Below are 26,706 nucleotides of genomic sequence, written 5' to 3' on the forward strand. Positions count from 1 at the left end.
TGCCCTAATAATCCAAGCTACAAATCAGGTTACGCTTAGCTTTTTCGCTCAAGTGACCCTTGACACTGAGATAGCGATTAGGGAGATTTGGCACGTCGTTCGTGTAGCAATGTCGAGATAGCCGATGCTAAATTTAGGGCTAAGAAAATAAAACGATTTCAGTTGTAATCTTGACAAGATCGTGTAGTAGTCATTCTGCGAAATTGGTATATGGAAAACAGTTAGACATACATATGTGAGGCGTTTTAACTTAGTCCTGAGGGATAGCGACGCATCTAGGGGCAAGTTATAATCTAATCTGGGGTGGATTACATGGGCCAACCAATTGGTAGACAATTTGTGGCCTACCCGTATTAGACAGGTATATTTTAATCGCTCAAACTTTTTCTATAATTCACATGACTTTAAAGTAACCGATCAGAATGGCTTTAACCAGAGGCTCATGAGCCTTTCTACTGAGAGTTCATATATCGATCCAATAATCATATATCGATCCAATAGATACTCTCGAAGACCGATACGTGCCTAAGATTTCAATCCATGCCACAACCACGAGAGATTTTTTTAACCTGCTACAATTGAATGCTAAAAAAATTAAGTTTAATCCCCATTTTACGATTCCCGCGGTGAAATAGATACCCTCTAACATCCACAACTAAACGCGTTTCAATACCATATAACAATTCGTTTTACGTTCAACACTAGTACCTCGGAAGAGATTGCCAGTCGAAATTAAACCGCATGCATACGATATACAAATCGAACCGATCGTAAAAACCGAATGATGACTTTCAGAGAACTGAAATAAAGGCGAGGTTGGGACTATAAATCAATAGTACGTCAAACAATAACGTCATTGATCAAGGGATAGGCGGAGAGCGGGGCGATAAGCGGGGCGCTGAGCGGAGCGACTCAAAAAGAATGGCTGATTTACGTAAGAGAGTATCTTACCACAGCAGTGACAATGCGTTTGTGACTGGCTTCAGATGTGACTTAAACTATATGAAGTTGGTCACAGATGCCCATGGACGGCAGTGATTAATTTCCATTAGGTGAATTGCAAGTTCTTTTGATACCCCAATTTTTTAAAAGCTGCCACAAGACAAATGCTTTATCAGGAAAATAAAGTGAATTAAAAAATACTGCTTTAATGATTATGCACAGTAAGTTAACACAACGTGCGCAACATAAAACTACAATTGCAAATAAAAAGAAATACTTACTTACTCGTAAGTATATTAAAATATACATGAAAAGATGCTATGTTAGTGTGGTTGTAAAATATTAGCGCATATATTACATATCAAGTAAATTTAGATATCTAGCTGTCAAATATAAAATTGAAAAAAAAAAATAAAAAATAACATAATTTGTCATCTAAGTAAGTTATTTTTAATATTGTAATATAATTTTTTTATTCACATTTTTCTTTATTATCTCACGTCTCACAACTTGTACCATACGTGGTAGGGCGCGCGGGAATATGCGAGCGGTCCTGACAGGGAAGTTATTACGCGTTACGTGATGTGCGTTTACATGTTTGCTAGACTTATGACGTTATGAACTACAATTACTTCATACGTATATACACATCGGGCGTCCGTACATATTTGTAATTAACCACAGCTTTTGAAGATGGTAGATCCCTGGTAGACACACCTATTTCTACCTCATAACAGCAGTGTTGTGTTCTAGTTTGAAAGGTTTGGTAAGGAAGACATACTTATCCGACGCGTTCCAGCTTAGTCCTCAGGGGTAGCGGTACGTTTATGGCCCACCTCAGGTAGGAATATGTAATCCTATTTGGGGTTGATTACGGAGGTCCATGGGCAGTAGTAACTACTTACCATCAGACTGCATGCTCGTATTTTTCTCCTATATTACAAAAAAGACCTCAGCTAGGTCTGAAGTTACCAAATAATGCGTAGGTAATCCTGAAGACTATCTATCCATTGCCAAACAATACAATTTATACAAATGCAAATATTACTAGCAAATGAGCACTGAGCAGTCATAACCGAGTGGCTAGAAACTCGGCTTCTCAATCGGGATTCGAGAATCTGGAAGAATCTCAGGCATCTTAGTCGGTAAAATTATTCTATATCTCTTGCTTAACAGCACATTGATAATGCCTCAAAAAACTGTTAAATGTTCTTTAAAAAGAACATCTAGGAAGACTTTGGAAGTTGTTTATTGAAACAGTGTGCCAGACCTGTGCCTAGCATCAATACCTAATGTGTGGACGCCAACTAATAATTATTTTTTACTCATTGCCGACTCATCTTCGGTACTTATGTTATGTGTGCTAAGAAGTAGTAAGAACATAGGAGTCCTGACCAATCTGTATTATATCCATTTTATATCTGTATAGCCAAAGAACGAACGAAAATTCTAGATGTGAGTCTGAGTTTGAAGGTGGTAGAACCCTTTGTGGTTCAACTCCGGCGGCACCACCGCCACACCTTTTTCTGCCTAATAACAGCAGTGTTAGGCGCTGCTGTGTTCCGTTTTGAAGGGTGTGGTAAGAGAGACATACTTTTCCGAGGCGTTCCAGCTTAGTCCTCAGGGGTAGCGGGGCATCTGTAGCCGACCTCTGCTACTCCTATATTATAAAAAAAAGAGTCCAATATAAGAACTTGCAATAACAAAAACGTTTAATACAATATGTATATCTGTGACGCTCAGCCCTGCACGCAGGGTCTACCCGTTTCGTTTCTAGGTCAATGGGATTCTACAGGGTTGAAATAACAATCGTTTTTACGATCGGAATTATGCATGAAACTTATCCGTCAAGGTTTTATATCAAGCTGAAAAATAATCTTACTATTTTTTATTCTTAGTATTAATGATTAACAAGTAAAATTGGAAGAATCCATAACTAAGCATTTGTACTAGTATTTTTTTTTGTTATACTTATGCTCAAATAACAATTACTTTTAAAAATAATTTTAACACTTTAACATTTAGCTACTAACAAATCAGACATTAACAGGGCTGAAAAAAATACACGCAACACATGTTTTAAAGATCGATAATTCATTATGCAGGTATTCTTGTCTTAATTTTAATTGACATATTGAAAAATTAGGTGTTTACCTTGACTGAGTCCCAGCGGAATATTAAAATCCGAGTTCTAGTCCTATTATTGTCCCAATGCTGAGCACAGGTCTCCTCTACCAGCAAGAGGAATTAAGGCCTTAGCCTGTCGCACTGGCCAAGTGCCGATTCGTACACTTCACACAATTTTTGAAAATATTAGCTACTGACAATTTCCACTATATACATTTGAAAAATTAAAGTATTGAAGGTGGTAGAACCCTTTGTGGTTCGACTCCGGCGGCACCACCGCCACACCTATTTCTACTCTACTCTAATAACAGCTGCGTTAGGCGCTGCTGTGTTCCGTTTTGAAGGGTGTGGTTAGGAAGACAGATTTTTCCAAAGCTTTCCAGCTTAGTCCTCAAAGGTAGTGGCGCATCTGTGGCCGACTTCAGGTAGGAATATGTAATCCTATCTGGGGTTGATCACTGATGTCCATGGGCGGCAGTAGCCACTTACCATCAGGTGGACTGCATGCTCGTCTGCTACCCCTATATTATAAAAAAACTTCGAAAGGATTAAGAGGCCAAGGTTCGACTACACTCGGCTATCACTGCTTATCATTTGGAGTGTCTGTTAATTCTACAGTCCAGTACAGTACCTGAGTATAGTATCATAAAAAATGCATTTATGAGCATTAAAAATCGAAACAAAAAATAAACACAAAAATAAATCCATGGCTTCCATTTTTGAACCTAATAAAATCGAGTTATAAAATGTCAACATTTATACGGCAGATGTCACCTCTCAAACCTCACCCTGACGGCCTGACACTAATTTACGTAAAGCGAAAACAAGCGGCCATATTGGATTTACGGAGCGCGGAAAATTATTATTTACGGGATTACGCAGGAAAAATTAACGTAGATTAAGCCTTTTAAAATTGTAATTTGTTATATATGCGTTGAATTCTCTTAATTATGCTGTTTTACTTTATGTTGAATTATAGTAATAACTAAATGTATGTATACGGATATATCCGCCTACAGATAAATTACAGATAAAAAACATTGGTACTTGGCTGATATGCTTAAGTATAATTAAACAGATTATGTATCCTTCTAAAAAGATTCAATTCATGTTAAAAAAGAACTCACTTTACATAAATTACAATAGTATAATAATCTATATTATACCTACTTACATTACAATATTATTGATAGACCTATTTAACGAGATGGAAATCAAAAATTAATCATTAATATACAATCATATCATTTTGTTTGGTTAAGTGCCGAAATAAATTACGTTCTACCCGCTCAAATTACTGAATGAAAACTTTCCCCGCAAAAACTTTGAAATACTATTACAGCAAGTATGCGAAACTCCTTCAAAGCTGGCCATATTTAATTGCTACCAATTCATCACAACTTCATTAATATACCACTTAAAGATAATTACATTTCATATCTTGTTCAAGAATATGGCGTCTTTTTTCGTAAGAAAACCGCCACTCGAATTCCACGCTAAAATACATTCCGTTATCATTAGAAATTTAAATCCAAAACATATAGAAATAGCGTCGAAATTTAATTATAAGTTGCTTCGCCTGTAACCTTTTTAGCTGCCTAATTTTGATTTAGAATGTAGAGCGCTTTAAGCGGCTTTAAGTAGAAGTATTGGTTAGAGCCGTTGGAGGTTAGTTGGCTGCAGCGGCTGGAAGGGGCAACGCGGATCAATGCGGGCGGTGCGCGCGCCTTCGATGACGTCATCGACGACGGGCCGCCCTAACCGACAAATACAATAATTTTCCTAATAATTTGTAGTAATATTTTTTATAAATGTATTAGGAAGGTTCGACTAACTAGCTGTATACTTTACTTAATTAAGAGGCGACTTTTTACGAGATAGCTAAGTAAAATTGCGTTAGAACCTAATCGAGTCTTAGTTCTAATCTTTAATAATGTTTTCGATATGTTTTAAGATTATGCTGAGTAGGAAGGTTGGTATGTCCTCATTATATTTTCAATAAAGGAATCCAACTTACTATTGACCTTGGCATTCTTGTAATATTGTCATTGGTACAAAATACTACGAATAACCTTACCCTCGGAAAATTGAACCTCGCTCTTTATGTAGGGCTGTCACATTTACTAGCATAACCACTTATACGTAGAATTAAAACGGGACATCATAATTTTAAACGAATAAGAACTTGACAGAAAAATAATTGGAGTAAACAAAAAGCGTGTAATATTTTTGATTAGGTCATTCCAAAATGATATAAAAGGTACAAATTGAGGGCGTTCCAGAACAATACAAAGTTCCCGATCGAACTACGAGTATTTGTTCTTACTCCTCCCGATATAGGCTTTTTAAGTCGAAATGGTTTTTTTAATGAAGTTGAAGTAGCAAAGTAATAATAAGTGGCTACTGTTGTCCATGGACATCTGTTATCAATCTCAAATAGGATTGGATTGGCGATTAAATTAATACAATTTTTTAGCACAATCAGCATCACATGTAAACGGCCGATTTCATGTTCGTATATAAGCAAGACTTTTGAATTCGTTGTATTTCTAATGACTTATTTTATTTGAAGAATGTAATGTATTGTATTCAACCATCAAAGCACTAATTTATTTTCCTGTCAATTACCGGATTTCAAAAACCAAAAGTGATTTATGAAAGTGAACTCTGTTGCAAAATAATAAGATACATTATTGTGCGATTTCTGTACGATCGTACTGGCTCAATTTGCTACTAAAACAGCTTAGTAACGTTCGCGCTATTTATCAAATTCCAAAAAACATCTTGAGTATAGGCTTGCTTTCAAAGAAACTAGGTAAAGTCTGGAGTGCGACTTGGTACTATCACGGTTAGATTATTTATAAATTAAGTTTAAGTAAATGTAAATCCTTTCTTCTTGTTATATTGTCATATTTTTTATATTTGAGCTTAATGATGAAGCAGACGTGCTACCTGATGGAAAGTAGTCAACGTCGCCTATGAACATTTGCAACACCCGAAAAATTGCCAATGTGTCGCCGGCTTTGAATGTCATAGCGCTCCGGGAATACCTCAGGAGGAAGTTCATTCCACATCTTGCACATTCGTGGCAAGAACGACTTCCTATATTTTTTATAAATGACGCCTGCAGACTTACTTTATTTACGCCACCTTTCACGTATACAGTTTTCTGCGGATTTTTCTAAAAATCCTTAAAAATTGTAAATACCTATAAAGTTCTCGGGAAAGTCTCTTTCAATTTTATTACAATTATCAGGACAGTATTGTCCGTACAACAACTCGTAACACCAATAAGATACATACAGATAAAAATTTAAAAACAGACATTTTTGTTTCATATAAATAAATTGGCTTAGAAAATAGTTATATTGAAATCACAGAGGTACGCTCGAATTCTTTTTATTTGTATAAATATAGCTGATCGGAGATATGAATCGGAATAACCGATTCAAGGGATATGTTATTCAGGAGGATTTTATTCTACAGCGGAGCCACCTTGAATATTCTATTTGAATATTTTTGTAACATCGAGCTCGTGATCTCTCTCAACTTTGAAATTTGTGAAATTCTCTTCCTATTCCTTTTCAGTGCAGTCCACTTAATAAAACTCTATAAACAGACTCATAGATAACACAGCTTATACCTATGGGCTTAAATGCATGAAATTTTTCACTAAATTTTTTGAAGTGTGAAATTCTTTAGCGGCGTTGTGCGCGTGTTAAACTTGCATAAGGACACGTTGCCTGATCAAAACTTCGTAAGACGGCAAAGCAAACTGCAAAAGTCAAGATGTCATCCGGAATCGACATAGAAAAAATATGTCAATGGGTATCAGTCTCATTTTTTTATTTACTATATTTTATTATTCAGGTTTCGAAAGTTTCACTTCTGCCGACACTCCCGGAGTGCAGCCCGTTGATTTTTGACGTGACAACGTCTTATAATTCGTTGGAGCCGGCTGCACGCACCAAAAAACATGACTCATGCGGCGTTACCTTCTGCTCTGAGGCGTTCCATTTAAGGCTTAAAGTGCAAGCGAGAGCGCGGAACGAGCGACAAAGAGGCCCAATCGGCCTCCGCGTTCGGCAGCGTTCAACATCTGTCTCTCTCCTACTTGAGTGTATACTCAATTTACACTACATTGAAGTGTAGTGGAGTCACAATTAATTTTAAAATGCAACCATTCTATCAGTATTTTCATATGACGTTGTCACGTTCAACTATCGTCAGTAAACCGACTTTACAGACAACCAATTTTTTATAATGAAAATAAGTACCAAAAAAAGGTTTTTGAAATTCCTCTCTTAAGGGAATAAATATGGGTGAAAGGTAATTCAACTATAAAATTCATACAAACTCTTGCTCGCGGCTGCTGGCGGTGGTTCGAGAATGCTAATAATATTTTATGCAGAATCCGATGCTTCGAAGTTGGGTGTAAATGGCTGCGACAAAAATCTCAAAGTATTACAGCTGTTTACAAAAAAAAATACTTGTATAGTATTAACACATATTTGACGAATATATTATTTAAAGACTGAATATTTACCGAAATCATTTCACTACCAAACCGCTTCTATGGAGCATATTATATCATGAAGCATAGAATTAAAAACATACCATACATGCAGTAAACTAGTAAAAATAATTATTAATTGGAAAGCGATTATCACATTTGGTATAATCCGGGATTGCTGAACACAGATAATACCAACAATGTGAAAACTCTGACGCAAATGATCCGCTTTGACGCACGTCTTCTAAATTGATAACCTGATAAGGATAAGTTGTGTGGTGATAGTTATTTTAAAAACGGTGCAAAATATGTACAATCGATATTATTTTTTATTTTCTCTTTTTTGATTAAGGTTTTTTCTGTCCTGGTTGTGTCCTGGTAAATCGTGCAAAATTATGGTCACATTAATCATGACTATGATGTCTATTGTATGTACTTTACCATATTTTTTAAATTATTTTTATAGGAGATGAAAGTCAGTTATTATTTATTTTACTGTTGTGAGTTTTCATGTAAGTATGAAAGACACGGAAATTATAAACATTCCATTTTTAATATATAAAAAATAATTGTACGTATGTTATCGTACACGGCGCCAGCGCATGCTTGTCACACGCAAATTATTTAAAACTCGAAATTTTTTACGCTTTAATCATAGATTAGTAAAGATACTTCGCCGCCTAGAAATTGAATGAAGCCACAAACGGCTTATTAGTAAGTTCTTTTTTTGAATTCTTGACAAATAAAAACATTTTTAGAGAAAATTTACGAATATATAACTAATACTGCGTAATTTACATGATAAACAAATAAGTATTTCAAATATTTTAGGGACATTTTTGTACGAAGACGTGACAAAACTTTTTCACGCAACTATTTCAATTCTCAAAACTGGGTACATTTTCTTATTAGGAGTGAGTAATCTTAACTTATCTATAGCTTTAATGTATCTTTATATTACGTGCTCTTTTTAGTAAGATTATGTTCCTACCTCTAATATACGTGACTTAGGCAATTAAATAGGGACATTAACACAAATTTCAACCTATCCACTTAACGCATTTAATGTGCCAAAAAATCCGATTTTTTTCTACCTATATATTCTTCATAATTAATATTAAATTAACTTATGCCATAAAATATAGTTTAACTCCAAAGTATTTAACGGAAAAAATACAGTAAGAACGTCTAACCGAACTTCTTACTATGCGTAGTATGCGTAAAGATATGGAGGAATAAACTATAGTCTAATTTAATATCCCAAATCATAAATCCAGTCTCATTGCCATCTAAATCCGCTCGAAACGGCACAATGCCGGTGGAACAGTAAATATATATTAAACAGATAGACAGATTGACTTTGCTGTTTAGTCTGTGCATTGTTTGAACTGGGCTATTTTGGTCCTAGCAACGGGGGATAAAGGTGAAGACACATTTACGAAATAATGACACATTCTTTTTTGTTTTTTTTTTAAATTGCTTCGATAATATTGTGTTTTAAAGTAACAGGTTTTGTCAAAGTGTCCATAATTATGGACAAAGGTATACCTTCCTCTATAATTATTTACTTATATCTCTATCTTTACTCATAAATGTATCGCCATTGTAAGTTACAATGTTAATTGATCCAATCCCTATCTATTCATGTTTGTTCCCGTAAATAAAATTTTAATTATACCTATAAATAAACATTCTCTTAGTGATGTCTTATGTAAACTCAACCATTTAATCATTTATAACCAAAGAGCCGTTTATACACTGCAAAAGTGTGTGATAAGCTTTTGAACACGTTTCGTCTTACTTTTCGTTTTATGTCAGTAACACAAATAGTTCACAGATAACTCATCTTCATTTCAAACTTCTCATTAAATGAATCATTAATTAAATTAGTTCATAAGCAAAAAATACTTGCAAATTGAGATTTTTAAAATGCTTGGCGTCAATCTGTCCCTACCTTAACCGTGCATGAATGTTTGAGATTGCTTCGGGAACTGTTTGAAAAATGTATTTATCGAATGTTTGAAACTGTGTCAAGTTGTGATTTATAGGTAAAGCTTGGATTTCAACTTTTATTCACATCAGGGGGGAATAACGTCAACATAACTTCGGATTTTGCACAAGTAGTACTTGTACACTTGTTCAGTATGACGCATAGTTGGAATTTTTTAACGCTAGGAGCGCTGTTGTTTATTCTGTAACATCTACCCATTACCGTTTCACTGCTGGTGTCCAAATCTCTGATGTCCTTTTAGTATGAGAAGTATGAGGCCAAAGTTAACCGCGCTAGCCACGTGTGAAGTGATAGACTTAATAAAATCTTCAAAAAGATCTTTTGGCATTTTTTTTTCGGCTTCTTACAATAAATTACTGATACGCACATAACTTTGCAAAATCAAATTTGTGAGCTTGTTTTTCAAATAATTGCAAGCAATCTTAAATCTATATATATAAAAGAAAGTCGTGTTAGTTATACTATTTATAACTCAAGAACGGCTAAACCGATTTGGCTAAAAATTTATATTTTATATACTTTTTATCCCGTTTGACCGCGTTTCCGTGAAGTCATTATAAAACGTGGTCATTAAATACGCATCTGACATGGAACAACAAAACATTTAGGGGGCAAAAATAGCGCTTTTGTTTTATTTTTTCGTGTATGATATACACATTAAACACTAAATATACACTGTATATCCTTAAGGAAGACCTTGAAATTAAATTAGGCCCCGGGAGGCAAATTACAAAGACCATTTAGTCTTGACGATTATTTTTTGTTCATGATATTGTTAGATTTCTCTTTTAACGCGGGTGAAACCGCGGGGCACAGCTAGTTATTAATAAAATATATTAAATTGTGTTCTAACGAGTTAAGTGTAATACTTAAAAATATGTTATTTAAAAGTATTCCATATCGTAACATTAATAATGTAAATTTTGATTATATCTTTCAAATGATGTTGAATAATGAAAGAAGGTATAAATAACGCATTTCATTTTTATCATCCGAATAACAATAAAAGTAAAACAATAAAAGTAACAACAAAAGTAAAAATAAGGCCCCCTTATTTTTACTCTATGATCAAGTGGCTTCACAAATAAATGAAGTAATAATTTGATGGAACAAGGTGTAACCGTAAAATAATTTCATTATGATAAGCACTGACGCACGTAACTATCACTGTGCGAGGTTTAGGTAGGGTTGCCACAAAATAGTTTTAGAAATAATATATATTTAGTGGGAAAACAAAACCGCAGGATGTACCATTTCGACTACCCAACACTTATTTTTACAATTTATTTCCACATTATTTCGTAAAGTTAGAGGTGCTTTAGATTTGAACAACAAGCCGAAATAAAACGAAAAAATGTTTTAGTTAAGGATTTTTTTAATTCATTTAAAGCAATTTTTCAAATTGTCTTTCTTAAATATAACTTTAACTTTTTACTTTTGGAATTGGGCTGTGATATTAGACATTAATTGAAAAAAGCCAAATTCTATTTATCAGTAATAAGTATGTCAAACCAGTATTAAAAATACATGACTTTCGGGTTTCATTATTATTACCACTTTGCCAACGCACATTTTTGACACCCCTACATTTATATCACACTAAAACAACTCCGAGATAGCGTTGTTTGATCACTAATCGCTTCAAGGCCCGTCGTTAATAGATTATGCGACAACCGTACAATTCGGCCACAAATACTTATTACATATCATAAACATACAAACAATTTGCATTCTTATAGCTAACGAAAAACCACATATAATTGCTTGAAAGAAAATGAGTATTGCTTACGAACTTTAGTGGTATGCGTACGCTATTTACGTGACCAGATTTTTTACTATTGTTAATTTATTTAGAGATAAAAATACTCCAGTAATTAGGCACACAGGTATGCGCTGCAAGGATTGCTTAGCCTTCATTTAAATAAATTGTTTATTTCTATTTTAGGAAATTAAATAAATTTTCGTTTCCGCCATTATTGTGACAATTATTGAAATGGTATTGTGGTATTATGATTTTAGATTATTGTTCACTTTGTTACTTATTTATTTTTTAATTATGAAAAATTTTACTAACATAGGTTTTTAAATGCAATGTAAATATGTACTAACAAAATATGAATTATGTCTGAATGAAATAGAAATAAATAAATTGTTATTAAGTAGAACCCTTGAGTTAGTAAAATTCTTTGTCGTTTGACGCCAGAGGCGCTTCCGACGCATATTTCTGTTTTATAAGGGCCATTGATGTCATTTTTAAGAGTATCAGTCGCACACTGAGGAGTTACCACCGCCACACTATTTCTAACGTTGCAGTTCTTACGTTACGATGGAACAATGTCGATATCGGCAGACTTACATATGAGGGGACTATGTCGATCGAGGAGTGGCTACCAATCTGCGAATAACTTTAGATAGAACCTTTTCTATATGAAATTGCTTACAGACGGACATGAGCGGCAGTGACCACTTATCGTAAGGTCGACTGCAAGCTCCGAAGGTGGTAGAACCCTTTGTGGTTCGACTCCGGCGGCACCACCGCCACACCTATTTCTACCTAATAACAGCAGTGTTAAGCGCTGCTGTGTTCCGGTTTGAAGGGTGTAGTAAGGGAGACAGACTTTTCCGAGGCGTTCCAGCTTAGTCCTCAGAGGTAGCGGCGCATCTGTGGCCGACCTCAGGTAGGAATATCTAATCCTATCTGGGGTTGATTACAGATGTCCATGGGCGGCAGTAGCCACTTACCATCAGGTGGACTGCATGCTCGTCTGCTACTCTTATATTATAAAAAAAAAGATAAATTGCTATTCCAATCTTATAAAAATGCCTACCAATACCATTTTTTTCTCCATGAACTCGTCAAATCATTTTACGCTACAAACCTTCGTTGTTGTACAAAAAGACCCAACAGTAGTATATGAAATTGACTGAAGCAAACATTACTTAGTCCATGGCTGCAGTCAATCTAGATCTGACCGCCTAATAGACCCATATAGCTCTGGAAATTTCAATTACATACATATCTTAGCTCTGTGGAATCCAATTTAATTTCCAACCGGCTTGTATGAACGGAAGCAAAGGCCGCAAATTAAAAAAGAAACTAAATGCCGCCCGGCTTAATTGAATTTTAAAAGTTTTATTGGAACACAGGTGAATAATCTGGGTGACTTATAAGTCACCTAGATATTCATATCGGCTTATAAAGCGATATTGGTGGTTTAATAGCGTTTTAAATAATTGTTATACGATTTTGAGAGTTTTATTAAGAATTCAGGCATAGTTTTCCCATGTTTACCTGCAGTATTAAATTAGGTGATGATTGATTTTATATGCACATAACAGCGCGATTGATCGAAATCAGTGCCATAAGGCTAATAATGTCCTTTTACGTGTTTGTGGAACGTAAGGTTTTTTGAGTGTATGTGCGTAGGTATATATTATTGTATGTATTTGTCTAAATTTTGGGAATTCCATTATGTTTTTCACAAAACTGTTTTTTTCTGTTCTATAACAGTACTGTAGTTTTTTTATTATATTGGAATACCAGACGAGCGTGCAGTCCACTTAATGGTAAGTGACTACTGCCGCCCATGGACATCTATAATCAACCCCAGATAGGATTAGATATTCTTACCTAAGGTCGACCACATATGTGCCGCTACTCCTAAGGAAGCTGAACGCCTCGCAAAAGTATTTCTCCCTTACCACAACCCTTGAAACCAGAACACAGCAGCACTTAACACTGCTGTTATGAGGCAGAAATAGGTGTGACGGTGGTGCCGCCGGAGTTAAACCACAAAGGGTTCTACCACGTTCAGAAAGTAGTTCAGTTATTTTTACCAATTATTTATAATAAAATATGATGTGATATAAAAGGTTTATAATAATATAACATGATAGCAATTATTTGTAAAGATTGTCAATTAATCATTTCGATATATAGGACGTCAGGAGAAAGTTATTTAATTAAGTAGAATGCATTTATATTCTGTGGTATTCAATTCATAAAGGAAATATGTATAGCAGCCTTGTTCATTATGTGGTCATATCATTGACGTCTAACACATAATTATACTGTAGTAAAGACCCTCTATTAAAGTGAACCATCAGTCAATTCAAAATAATGGAAATGGACTATCCATTGAAAAGTTACATTTGGGTTGCAATAGTCAGAGAACACAATTATTTTTTTTTAATATTCAGACCCCTATTGTAAAGCTAAATTCTAGTTTATAGGGTCACAACTCTTATGTCTTGGCCCCCATATTGGAGTCCGAGGACGATTATATTTCGTTTTTAACATAAAAACTTCAAAATTATTTAGATTTCCTGTAAATTAAATAAAAATATTCATTTAATAATTATACTTTGATTTATATACGTAGGTATATCTTGTAGAACATGAACATTGTCTTCTTCTTAGTCGTTCCTTCATGACTGAAGTTCGTGCCTGCTTTGGAAGTCTTTTATGCAGGTGTGCTGCATATCCAGCCAGTGTGCTCGGTCGTCTGCTTTTCTAAAGCACTCCGTAACAGACATCTTGGTGAGGCCTTTGATCTGGTCAGACCACCTAGTTGGTGATCTTCCCCGAGGTCTTTTTCCCTCCACTTTCCCAACTACCATGATTTTTTCTAAGCAGTCATCTCCCCGGCGTGCTATATGACCAAAGTAGGACAGAATTCTTTGGAGGCAGGTGGTTGATAGCCTTGTTTTTACTTTCAGTTCTTTTAATACTGAGATGTTGGTTCTTTTTGCTGTCCATGGGATACGAAGCATTCTCCGCCAGCACCACATTTCAAAGGCGTCGATTTTCTGCCTTTCATTTGCTCGCAGTGTCCAAGTTTCCACGCCATAGAGAAAAATGGAGAAAACTAGTGTTTTAACTAGCCTTATTTTTGTAGCTCTGGATATGTTTCTATCTCGCCAGACTTTTGTCAAACTTGTCATGGCAGATTTTGACATCTGAATTCTTCTCCTTATCTCTGCTTCGCATCCTCCTTGGTCACTTATCATAGATCCTAAGTATACGAACTGGTTTACGATCTCCAAACCATTCAGTGCAGTGAGCTGAGAGAGCTTGTTGCCTCTGTCAACTACCATCAATTTTGTTTTGGCTTTGTTGATGCAAAGTCCGAAGTTTCGACTCTCTCGCTCTATTCTGTCAATCAACTGCACCATTTCATCTTCTGAGGACGCGAACAATGTGGTATCGTCAGCATACCGCAGGTTGGTGATCTTTTGACCACCGATCGTTATACCCCCCTCCCAATTCTCTAAGGCGCGCCGCATTATGTATTCGCCATAGATGTTAAAGAGAATTGGTGAGAGAATGCACCCCTGTCGTACACCTTTTTGCGGTTTAAATGGTTGGGATATGGTATGGTTCACACGAATGACTGTTTCACCGTTTTCATACAGTGTGCGTATGAGATGTATGAGGTGGTCAGGTACTCCCATATCTTGTAGGACCATCCACATATTAGTCCATTTAACACAGTCGAACGCTTTCGAGTAGTCCACGAAGCATATGATCACAGGTACTTGGAACTCACGACTTTTCTCAATAATTTGTCTGATGTTAAGAATTTGCTCTCTAGTACCACGGCCTTTGACAAATCCGGCTTGCTCTTTGGGAATTTGCCATTGAAGGTACCCTTTGAGACGTTCATGTATTATATGCAGAATGATCTTACTAGCATGTGATATTAAGGCCACCGTGCGGTAATTCTCGCATTTCTTTGTAGAACCTTTTTTATGCAGTGGGATAAGTATTGACTCCTTCCAGTCGTTTGGCCATTTTTGTTCTTTCCAAACCAAATTGCAGATGTTATGTAGAAACTGGAGTCCTTCATTTCCAAGGTGTTTAAGTTCCTCTGCAAAGACGCCATCACTTCCAGGGGACTTGTTTTCCCTCAACTTTTTGATCGCATTTTGCAATTCCGATCGTAGTATGTCGGGTTCTAACGATATGCATTTGTTTTCGGGAGATCCTGCTACAACGTCACTATCTGTATAAAGGTCTTGGCCATATTCCCTCCACCGTGAGATTACTTCATCTATGTTGGTTATTAATTTCCCATCTTTGCTCTCAACAGCCCATGCTTTAGGTTTAAAGTCCCTATTAAGTACTTTGACTTGTTTGAATAGATCTCCAGTGTGCAGATGTTGGGCACAGTTCTCAATTTGTATGCATATATTGTTGAGATAGGCGTTTTTATCTCTTCGACATAACAACTGGATTTTTGCAGACAGGTGGGAATATTCGTCTTTGTTTTTGGTTGTTTTCAGTTTTTTCCGTTGTTCGATTGCGTTCCATGTCTCATGAGACAGCCATGATTTACGCTGAAGCCTTGGTCGGTGTACTCTAGCTTTGGCTTTTTCAGAAAGTAAAACATCCTTGAATGTTTCCCAGTCCGTGTTTACATCGCCGCACATTAGTATTTTTGAAACTTCGTGAGAGAAACTAGTTTCGAAGCGTTCGAGTTCGGTTTTGCTAAGAGGTCTTAATTTACTTTGGATGTTTCTATGACAGATTTTAAGTTTAACGCGCAGTTTTGTTACTAGTAGCTGGTGATCACTCCCACAGTCAGCTCCAGGGTACGTTTTAGCATTTAAGATTGATGTTCTCCATCTCTGCTGTATTAAGATGTAATCGATTTGATTTCGAAACCTATCTCCTGGAGAGACCCAAGTGTATAGACGTCGAGCGTGGTGTTGAAAACACGTATTCATGACGGTAAGTGAGTTCTCTGCGCAAAACTGCAAGAGTCGTTCGCCTCTCTCATTTCTTGTTCCTATACCGAACTTTCCCACTATGTTCCTCATGTGGTCATCACTTTTTGTATCTCCTATTTTTGAGTTAAAATCTCCAATTATTATTGTGATTTCTCTTTTAGGGATTTCGCGAAGAGTATCGTCTAGGGTGTTATAAAAGTTTATGAGTGCTTCTTCGGATGATGCTGATGTAGGTGCATATACTTGAACGATGTTCAGTAAACATGGCTTTGTATTCAGTTTAACAGCTATGATACGATCGGAGATTGACTTGTAAGCGATGACGGTTTTTTGTAAACGGGGAGACAGAGATATAGCAACGCCGTTTCGACTTTCATCTTCTGGTCCAGAGAAGTAGATAGTATTGCCTCTCGTTGTGGTAAAGAAACCAGAACCACGCATGTGGGTTTCGCTGATGCCAAGAATGTCGATGTTATAGTCAGCTTTTTCTTTGTCTATTATTTCCTTTTTACCATTGTCCAACATGCCCCTTACGTTCCAAGTTGCGAGACGGAGCATCCTTTTATCTTTGCAAGGCAGTTTTTTGTTGTTATGCGTCTCACCAGTAGCACAGTTTCCGTTCTGAGCCTGGTGGAGAACTTCAGAACGGCCAGTAGCCCATTTCACACCTTGTGCCCTGGACGCACAGAGGCGCCGGTTGGTTTCCGGATCGCATGCCTTACTATATACACTTTTTCGAGACTTTTCCATTGCAGTTTTTCACGGGAAATATAGTGCGATGGCTTCCCCTTTCCTTTCGCACCGCAGTTGTCATTCAATCTATATGCCCTGCTGCCGGCATACGTTCACTCTTTGTGGAAAGTGCTGAGCACCTCCTAGGCCTGTGATGGCCGCTTTGGTATCACACTATCTTTATTAGGTGATATATTGTCGCTCGTTAGCACCACCCAGGGAGCACGTGTAGGGTTACCTTGGGTCATCTGCCTACGGACGTGAGCGACCAGCTCCCCATGAACATTGTAGCACATTAAATTTATTATATACAGCTTCTGTAAATGAAGATGAGATGCATACAGTAAATGAGAATCGATGTAAAAGATAATATCGAAATGCAATAAAAAACTATGCAACTTTGATTTTTTGAGGTTATTATAAATTAATTCACCTGCTTAACTTTGAAGGAAAATTTCGTGAAGAAACCTATTCATCCTTCCTTAAAACCTTAAACCGTTGTTAAGAGTTCCTTAATAGGTTCTTAAAGGTGTACGAATTCCTCACTTGGTTAGCCTGACATGTCAGATAGTAATGAGTCGACAAAGATGACCAATTATTTATCATCCTACAATGAAAAACTATGTAGGTAGGTAGGTAGGAAAAACTGTATTATTATATTGTTTTCCTCAATAATTCAACCATCAAACGGTTATTTATGATCAGGTTCCGTCACGGACTTATTCTAAAACATATAATTATATTTTCTCATTTATATTCTAAAACTAGCTAGAGTTTAAATACGTAGGTATTAGCTTCATCGTCTCATTCGTGGAAAGTTACTTGCATTATTTATAGGTATTAGACGAATTTATTTAAGGAAGTCTGAAGAAAAATAATAATTTTGTTTATTATTTGTTACAGGTACCTACATTTACATTTGATTTGTATCAAGAAGATAACAATACACATAGAAGGTATGAATCAATTTATGAAAATTAAATTTTGTTTTTGCTACTCGTCACTAGATGGCGCTGTATGTAGCAAAATAATGTAAGCTAATCTGGTAAAAAATATATTAAAAGGAATTAGATATACATGAACCTTGCCTATATATTTTCTTATATTATATGTATTATTATAGTATGTATTATATGCTACAAATTGTTTTTACTTAACCATTAAATGAAATAAGTGACTATTGGTTTACTACATTTTTGATTTGATACTTTCACATTACATAAAAGAAAGTCTTATTTTTATTGAATATAAGAAAATCACTATATTTTATAAAAAAAGAAATATTTTATTACGTATTTTTATTAAATAGCCTGTAGGCATAGATATATTATACTAATGATAATATAGTATAATAAAGGTAGTATCTAACTAAACAGGTAGGTAGCTAATGATATGTTTTAAATTTTACTTATCTACGACAAGTAACGAATACTAAGCCTAATAAGAAACTACTATTAAACCCATTCAACCGAAACATGTTACGTTACGTGTTTGTAAGTTCTTTGGTTGTTTCGCATGCGCTGTGCACTTCACGGTTACTAAACTAAATATAAAAGCGGTAACAGCACTCCTCCACTCAAGACACTACAGTTCTTTTAAAATCGATCGGCTAATACAAGCGCAGGGCTTGTCATTCACTGACGTACCGGCGGTCCGTCTGACGCATGCGCGTCTGGTCATCGTCTATTCCGCACAGATATAGATGACTGCTAGCTTATACGTATTTTCGTACTCCTCGGAGATCTTTTCAACGCGGCCGCCTTACTTTATCGCTAGAATTCACGTTCGAGCGGTTATCTCATTTTGTCGCATCGCGATATAGATAACGTCAACGTTAGTAAAATATTTTATCAATTATGCGATAGCGGAATTGCTGGTGTTTTATTACATAAATGAAGAGTAAACTGCGACAGAAGCATATCGTAGAGTTAGCCGATTGTCGTCTAGTGTGCAGCGTGGCGACGGACGGTTTCGGGCGTCGTGCGACTCGTGTGTCGGCAGCCTCGCACCAGTCAGTAAAGCGGACTCGGACCGCGCGGACGCGCGGCGCGTGGGTGCTTGTAGTTTTTTAGTTTGACAGTTGGCGCGTTTTTCGTTCGGTTCAACTAGATATTTTTGTGGAAAGCATAGATTTTAAGTTAGTGTAATCTGTGTATTTTCTGTTTACCTCTAGTGTGCGACTAGTCATTTGTGAATAATTCATTGCCGGCTGTGAATTGAGTGATTGCACGCGCTGTGTACTCTCACCGTGTTTCAGTGCAGGATTTTGTGGTTTTTCTCTCCTGGGAATCGTCGCGTGTACGTGTCCTCCGCTGCCGGGAACGACCGAGGTACGAGCCAGTATTATTTTACGACATTCCCGTCTAATAGGCCGTTTTTACGTGCGGATAACTCCGAGTAGGTACGATGCTATTTGGGACGTTCAATTTCTCTCGGGCCCGGTTAAAACGCGTTCCAAATATAGCGAGTCGGGTTTCTGCGTCCGAATATACGCTATAGAAGCGCGTTATACGCCGTAGGTCTCATTGAAAGGTATATAAATATAGTTTTTAATGAGTTTGGTTGTTGAAAATCACGTTTTTCCTTGGTGGCCGGGCGGTCGAGACGAAGCAGACAGCTGTGAACACGTAACGGGTAAAAATAAATACTCAGGCACTATCGGCCGCTAGACACACCGGCTTTGCGGTGGACAAGGCGATATTATTAGTGCATATTATTCAATATTTGCAGCATCGGTTAGGTTATGTGCGATTCTGCAAACCCGTCAATCAGTACGTTGCATATGATGTGGACAGAAGGACGTCCATATCAATTTGTATAACGCATGGTGGTGGAACTCATGGTGCACACGATATTAACCTCTGTACTGTCGTATTTGGGTGCAAAGTCCGTTATGCAATATTGTCAGCTGATTGAAATATCTCTGTACAAAAACGTGTGAAGATATTCATAAAATCTTCCGTTCGTAATAATTGAATATAAAATAGATTATAAATTTTAATGTTTTATATTTTGTTACTTTTTGCAATGTACCTGTATTTTGTACTTGTATTTTTTTGTTTAAAAGTGGGTAGATTGGTAAAAGGTTAGTGAACTTTTTATGGTTAAGGTTAAAGAATATAATTTCAATATAGTAACGTTTTTGCTATCCAATTTTTATTAAAAATCTTTGTCACACCATTCTGTTTCTTAGTCCAATAAGACTGGATATGTCTAAACATTATTTATTTAATATGTTTATGTTAACTTATGACTCTAAAGAGAATATTTGTGGTCTGACAATTGAGTCTTAAGAAAAATTTTAACTTAAAAAAGAGTTATTTCATAATGTAATGTCTTTTTACATGTAATTCTGTATAAACAAATATATATGTAAAGAAAAAGTTAATTTATTTTTTTTATCTATGAACTTTTTCTCTATTGTCTATTTATTTGAGACATTAAATTCTATGTCACATATATTTAAATAGACAAATGTTTTAGTGGAATAAAAAACGTTTAATGTCGTTTTTCTATTTTACAGGTTTGTTTATTTATTTAATCATTTATATCATTTTAATTTTTTATTGTACATAGAATATAGATTAATAGAATAAAATTTCTATTTTACAGAACAACAAATTTCGTTTTCTTTTCCACAAGAAAGATCATTATTATAAAACGACATTAAACGTTTTTTAGAAAAATTAGAAATATTCGATCAAGATTTACCCATAAATATTTATACTGATGCTTCTTTAGAAGGTATTGGTGCTATTTTAAAACAAATACAAACAGACGGAAAAGAAAAACCAGTAGCTTACTTTTCGAAAAAACTCAATGAAGCTCAAAAGAAAAAGAAAGCAATATACTTGGAATGTTTAGCTATCAAAGAAGCTGTGAGATATTGGCAATATTGGTTGATAGGTAAAACATTTACAGTTTATTCAGACCACAAACCGTTGGAAAATATGAACCTAAAATCTAGAACAGATGAAGAGTTAGGAGATTTGACATATTATTTATCTCAATATGATTTTCAAATCAAATATGCTCCAGGTAAAACAAATTTAGAAGCTGACTGTTTAAGCAGGAATCCCGTATTAGAACCCGATGAGAATAAAGATGAACAATTAAAAATTGTCAATTTAATAAAGATGGAAGATATTTTAAAGGATCAGAATAAGAATATGGAAATACAAAATAACATAAACAAGTTAATTGAAAATAAGGGTATATATTTTAAAAATTTTAGGAGGCAGCAAAAGATAATACTATCAGAAGAATTTAGCATTAAACTCGTTAGAAATATACATGAAAACTTATGCCATATTGGAATTCGACAAATGCAAAAGACAATTTGTCCACTCTATACAGCAAAAAATTTGACAAAAAATATAAAAATAATTTGTAAAAGTTGTGAGATTTGTTTAAAAAATAAATCAAGAGGACTTAAGAAATTTGGCTTGATGTCCCATTTAGGGCCAGCAACAAAACCTTTTGAAATTGTCTCAATAGATACAATTGGAGGTTTCGGAGGTTCACGGTCAACAAAAAAATATCTACACCTGTTGGTAGATCATTTCACAAGATATGCGTTTATTTTGACTTCAAAGACCCAGAATGCAAGAGATTTTATAAAATTGGTCAAAGATACATTGGAAACAGGAGATATTGGTATGCTTCTCACTGATCAATACCCGGGTATCAATTCGAAAGAATTTAAGAATTTTCTGAATGAAAAAAGAATACCAGTGGTTTTTACGGCAGTAAATGCACCATTCTCGAATGGTCTAAATGAAAGACTGAATCAAACATTGGTGAATAAAATCAGATGCAAAATAAATGAAAAAGGAAAGAAAATGGCGTGGACAACAATAGCTCGAGAGTGCGTGAATAAATATAATGATACTAATCACACGGTTACTGGCTTTACTCCAAGTTATCTTTTATATGGTACGGATAGTAGAATTCTACCAGAAGAATTGAAGGAAAACAAATCTAATAATGATTGGATCAAAGACAGACAAACAGCACTGGATAACACGATGAAATCACATAACTATAATAAAACTTTATTCGACAAAAATCGAAAACACCATGAATTCCATGTAGGAGATATGGTGTATGTTGAAAATGGAAATAAATTAAACAGGAAGAAATTAGATGAACTAAAGATTGGACCATATAAAATTACTGAAAAGATTTCAAACTCAATATACAAAATTGAAACAGGTCACAATAAATCTGAATCAAATCTATTCCATATTACAAAACTGATTCCAGTTCCTAGAATGAGAATAGAAGATGAAGAAGAAGAGGAAAACGAAGATGAGTAAAATGAAAGATAAGAAGATGAATTAAGTTAACTTTAATTGTAATTATTATTAGTATTATTATTATTATTTTCTTTCTCCAGGGGGGGAGATGTAAAGAAAAAGTTAATTTATTTTTTTTATCTATGAACTTTTTCTCTATTGTCTATTTATTTGAGACATTAAATTCTATGTCACATATATTTAAATAGACAAATGTTTTAGTGGAATAAAAAACGTTTAATGTCGTTTTTCTATTTTACAGGTTTGTTTATTTATTTAATCATTTATATCATTTTAATTTTTTATTGTACATAGAATATAGATTAATAGAATAAAATTTCTATTTTACAGAACAACAAATTTCGTTTTCTTTTCCACAAGAAAGATCATTATTATATATATCTAGAAACTGTTACATTACCGATTAATACATTATAATACAAGAGCTGAATAAATCTTTTGGATAGTAATATTTCTGGGCAATTTGCCAGAGGCACATGAATGTTGGTTTTGCGGTCACCATTAAGTATTCATTGTGCTATAAATCTTCAATATTTTATTCATAAATGGCATAAAACTTGGAGGATCGCCTAACTACACTTGAAGATGGCAACTGTGTCATTGTAATTAGGTTTTCATTAAGGTTGGAGTGATTGAAGGATTAGGAAACAAGAAAATAAACGCTTTATAAATTCTTATTCATCAAATATTAAACCTGTTATGTTATGGATCATACATACAGTATAACACATACATATACAGACACAAATGTCTACATGACAACCCAAACTCAGAAAAGATATTTTATTTTATCATATGTACTGGTTTCAAATCAAATGAAGAATTTTTAGAAGTTTTGCCAGATATGTATCATATAGAGGTTGAACATATTGGTACAATAAGGTTACTTGGGGTAATATTGGATTATGACTTTAACCATACAATTGAAATTGTTGATTAATTTGTCAAATTTTTAAAAATTTGTCACATACTCCACATAATGAAAATGATATTACCAATTTTAATTGCTTAAATAGAGCCAAACTAGCCTATAATTTCCGTCAATTTCCAGCAATATCGCCCCCAGCCCCCCTTATTCAGTTATTGATTTAAGATAACCGGCTATAACCCAAATAGTGTCCAATCCAGCAACTAATAGAAACCTAGACTATAATTACTTTTTAAATAGCTTGTTTGATGTCAGTAGTATAGAGAACATAATTGATTGTATTCCATCATCAATAAATACTTAGGGTTAAGTATGTACTAACCCAGAAACCATACATATTTTTTTTAAATTCACAAGAAAATCAACAGTATTATTGTTTCATACCTCTAAATTTACATTAAACAATTATTGCGAATATAAACATGAAGTAATTATTAATTGTAGGTTACTTAAGTAAATCATTATTAAATTAATATGAGGATTTGCCATATCTAAATTTAGAACTGGTTTTACCAATACCTAAGGAATCCTTTGAATATGACAATATGTATGAATTATATATGTTACAGTCAAAGTGAACAAAGAGCTGTTATACATAATGACTGGTTATTATGTATAATGACTAATTTCTATTATACGACATGTGGATAATTTTAAAATTACAAAAAATCTAATTATGCTTCAGGAAAGTTGAAATAGAAACTTCTAATCTTTACCTATACTTGTTTTATTACTTTATCCAAGTCTTTGAAAGTATTATATATAATGGCTGGTTAAGGTGTTTAATTCTGTGTTATTTATCGCTTTGACCGAATTGAGTAGATATTATACACAATGGCTAGATATTATGTATAATATCTGAATTTGTCACTGGCTGTAACATTTATACTTCTAGACATTTCTGTGTGATAGAATTGTTCCTGTTTATTCAATTTAAATAGACACCCACTAGTGTTGTTTACACTAGTGTGTGTCACAGGTAGTCTAGTATTTAATACCCATTTATTTCTTTCATTTATCAATTTCTGGATAATATATGCATATTGAAAATTAAGTACCACTTGCTTAGAAAAAACTGTAAAGATTCCTTCATATTCACTAAAAAGTACCTAAAAGTTGCAAAGTCTACATATCTACACTTAAATAGCATGGTTAATTGTAGCTTAAATCCAATTAAGATGAGATCCATGCCCAAAAATGAACCTAAAAAAGGCAAAGGTAATCTGTTATAAAAATAGCAAAAAAGCAAATTCCTTTCTTTTTTATGCAGACCACAATAATAATCTTATGTTCATTGGAAGATCTATAAAAAGTCCAATTAGAATAAATTCCTATTATCTAACTTACCCAAGTTGGAATGCCTCATATCTCATGGTCAGATCTTTGAAATATTCCAATAAGAATGAGTCCTAAATGAGATTTTTACTTGCCTCAGGTGGTATGCTGCATGCCTCATGCTTGCGTCATACCCTTTAGTATCTCATAAATAAGTATATAAATTTAATTTTTATTCTAATTTTTATTTATAATGCATGTATAGCATTATAATGAATGTGTGCTCACTATAAAAAGACTGCACTTGTGATATGAAAAGGACTTTTGTGTGTTTCTCATTACCCACTACGCGCTGTGTGCAAATGTATTCAGCCTACATTTTTATCAACACTCCAGTATTATCTGGCTTGCGTAATTATTTCGCTACAATTGATTGTGTCATAGATATTGCATTAAGCACATTGCAGAAAAGTATAACAGAATATTTAAGTAATGATTGGTAATATTGGTTCATATTATTTAATCAATTCCTAAAAGTGAGGTTCAATTTGGCTGTAATTGGCAATGTTTCATGACTTTGAGATGATTTACACTTTTAAATTTTTTAAGGCAAAGTTCACATTTTATGGAATTAAAAAAATTGTTTAAGTTAAGTTTTATTATTTACACTATTAAATTTGAACAGAAAAGTATTGCAGCCATGAAAACATTATTTTTTAATAACTTAAATTACACATTGATAATTTACATAATCATGGCTTGATATTTGATCCGTTTAACCAATTTTATTTTTGGTTGGGTCTAAAACTATACAAAGTAGAGTTGCTGGCAAATTGATTCTCCCTATCGCCCGCTGGCAATGAGAATCGTGCATTCAAAATTTCGGATGAAATTCGTTTTCCTGTATTCAAATTTGAATTTGAATAATGTAGATGTTATGGTTTGAAGGATGTGGCAAGGAAGGCTTGCATATTATGCATGCATTCCAGCTTAGTTTTCAGACCATTGATTAACTAAGAATTCTGTTTTATATGCGATTTCTACTGACACAACACACACAAAAAATTCGCACGAGCGAGCACACTACAATACAGCGTATTACACACGACCATCAATCTCTTAGCTCCAATTAACTTTAAACTAAAGCTTTTTGTTGTCCCGTTTCGAATATGCTCAATAACTCTGTCTAATTGATTTTACTCCTAATTGGAAACAATTTCACACGTATCTGGCTACTTTGGGACCGTTGGTTGTGATTTCCAGTTCATTTTGCAACATTTACTGAATGATCAAATAGGCTATGATGTTGTTATTGATATACATTCTATGTATAAAAGGGTATATTGTTATTGGTCGTGTTATATGACAAACTCGTATTAGCCAATCAACATCCAATCTGATGTACCTATGGAGACGTATTAGAACGGATTATTAGCAGTTTATTTGCTTCTTTCGTTGATCCCTCTACCCTCGTGTACCACAACGAGTTAACGAGCTATATATGAAGAAGAAAATTATTCGGCGTCTATGCCCTTGCTTCGTTCATGTTTTATAATGACATTGCAAGCGATTTGGCACCAGTATACGGGCGGAGGGTTATGGGGGTGGGGATATACGGCGATTTCGGCTGAAATATGGCGAGCAGACGGCCGTTACCCCGCTATGACGATCCAGATGCTATTAATTACGCTATCAAGGGGGTGAGGTGTATAAATACTCTGTAAAAATCCAGCGCGAGCCATTCGCGTCGTCACTGGCGCGTGCGTCACATCTCAACACGAATAGAAAAGCGGTGACCCTCGGGATGACGTCACCCGGTATGCGTGACGCTGAGCTCGCGTTACTGGTGCGTTGTGATGATCCCTCGGGATAAAGTTTGCTGGTTTAGAGGGGAATTTATAATGAGATTTTCCTGGCAATTATGTTACAAACACAATTGACATTACCTAAAATTGGTTGAAAAATATTTTGCGAGTCCATTAACATTTTTTTCTTTCGAGTTGAATATAATATCTTTTTTGTAATATTTAAGTTATACTGTTGAAGTAAATATTTGCGTTTTTGCAAGGTCACGCTATATTTATATACAAAAGAATTTCAAATATTCATTTTTATCGCAATTTATACA

At 34.7% G+C, this 26,706-nt stretch overlaps 1 protein-coding gene across 10 annotated transcripts in view; it reads left to right on the forward strand.

Moving 5' to 3' along the window:
• Nucleotides 1-26,706, forward strand: part of PMCA (plasma membrane calcium-transporting ATPase 3) — a 218,925-nt gene that overhangs the window by 39,513 nt on the left and 152,706 nt on the right. Inside the window, exon 1 of one of the 10 annotated variants that reach the window (XM_073089663.1) lies at nt 18,748-19,387. The exons of the other annotated variants lie outside the window; for them this stretch is intronic. The gene's annotated coding sequence lies outside the window, so the exon portion shown is untranslated. Of the gene's footprint in view, nt 1-18,747; nt 19,388-26,706 lie in introns of those variants that run through there. 10 annotated transcript variants of the gene reach the window in all.

Source organism: Epargyreus clarus, unplaced genomic scaffold (assembly GCF_041222505.1).
Source record: "Epargyreus clarus isolate Ecla_fem2 unplaced genomic scaffold, WU_Ecla_fem_2.2 ptg000031l, whole genome shotgun sequence".
NCBI classification, from domain to species: Eukaryota; Metazoa; Arthropoda; class Insecta; order Lepidoptera; family Hesperiidae; genus Epargyreus; species Epargyreus clarus.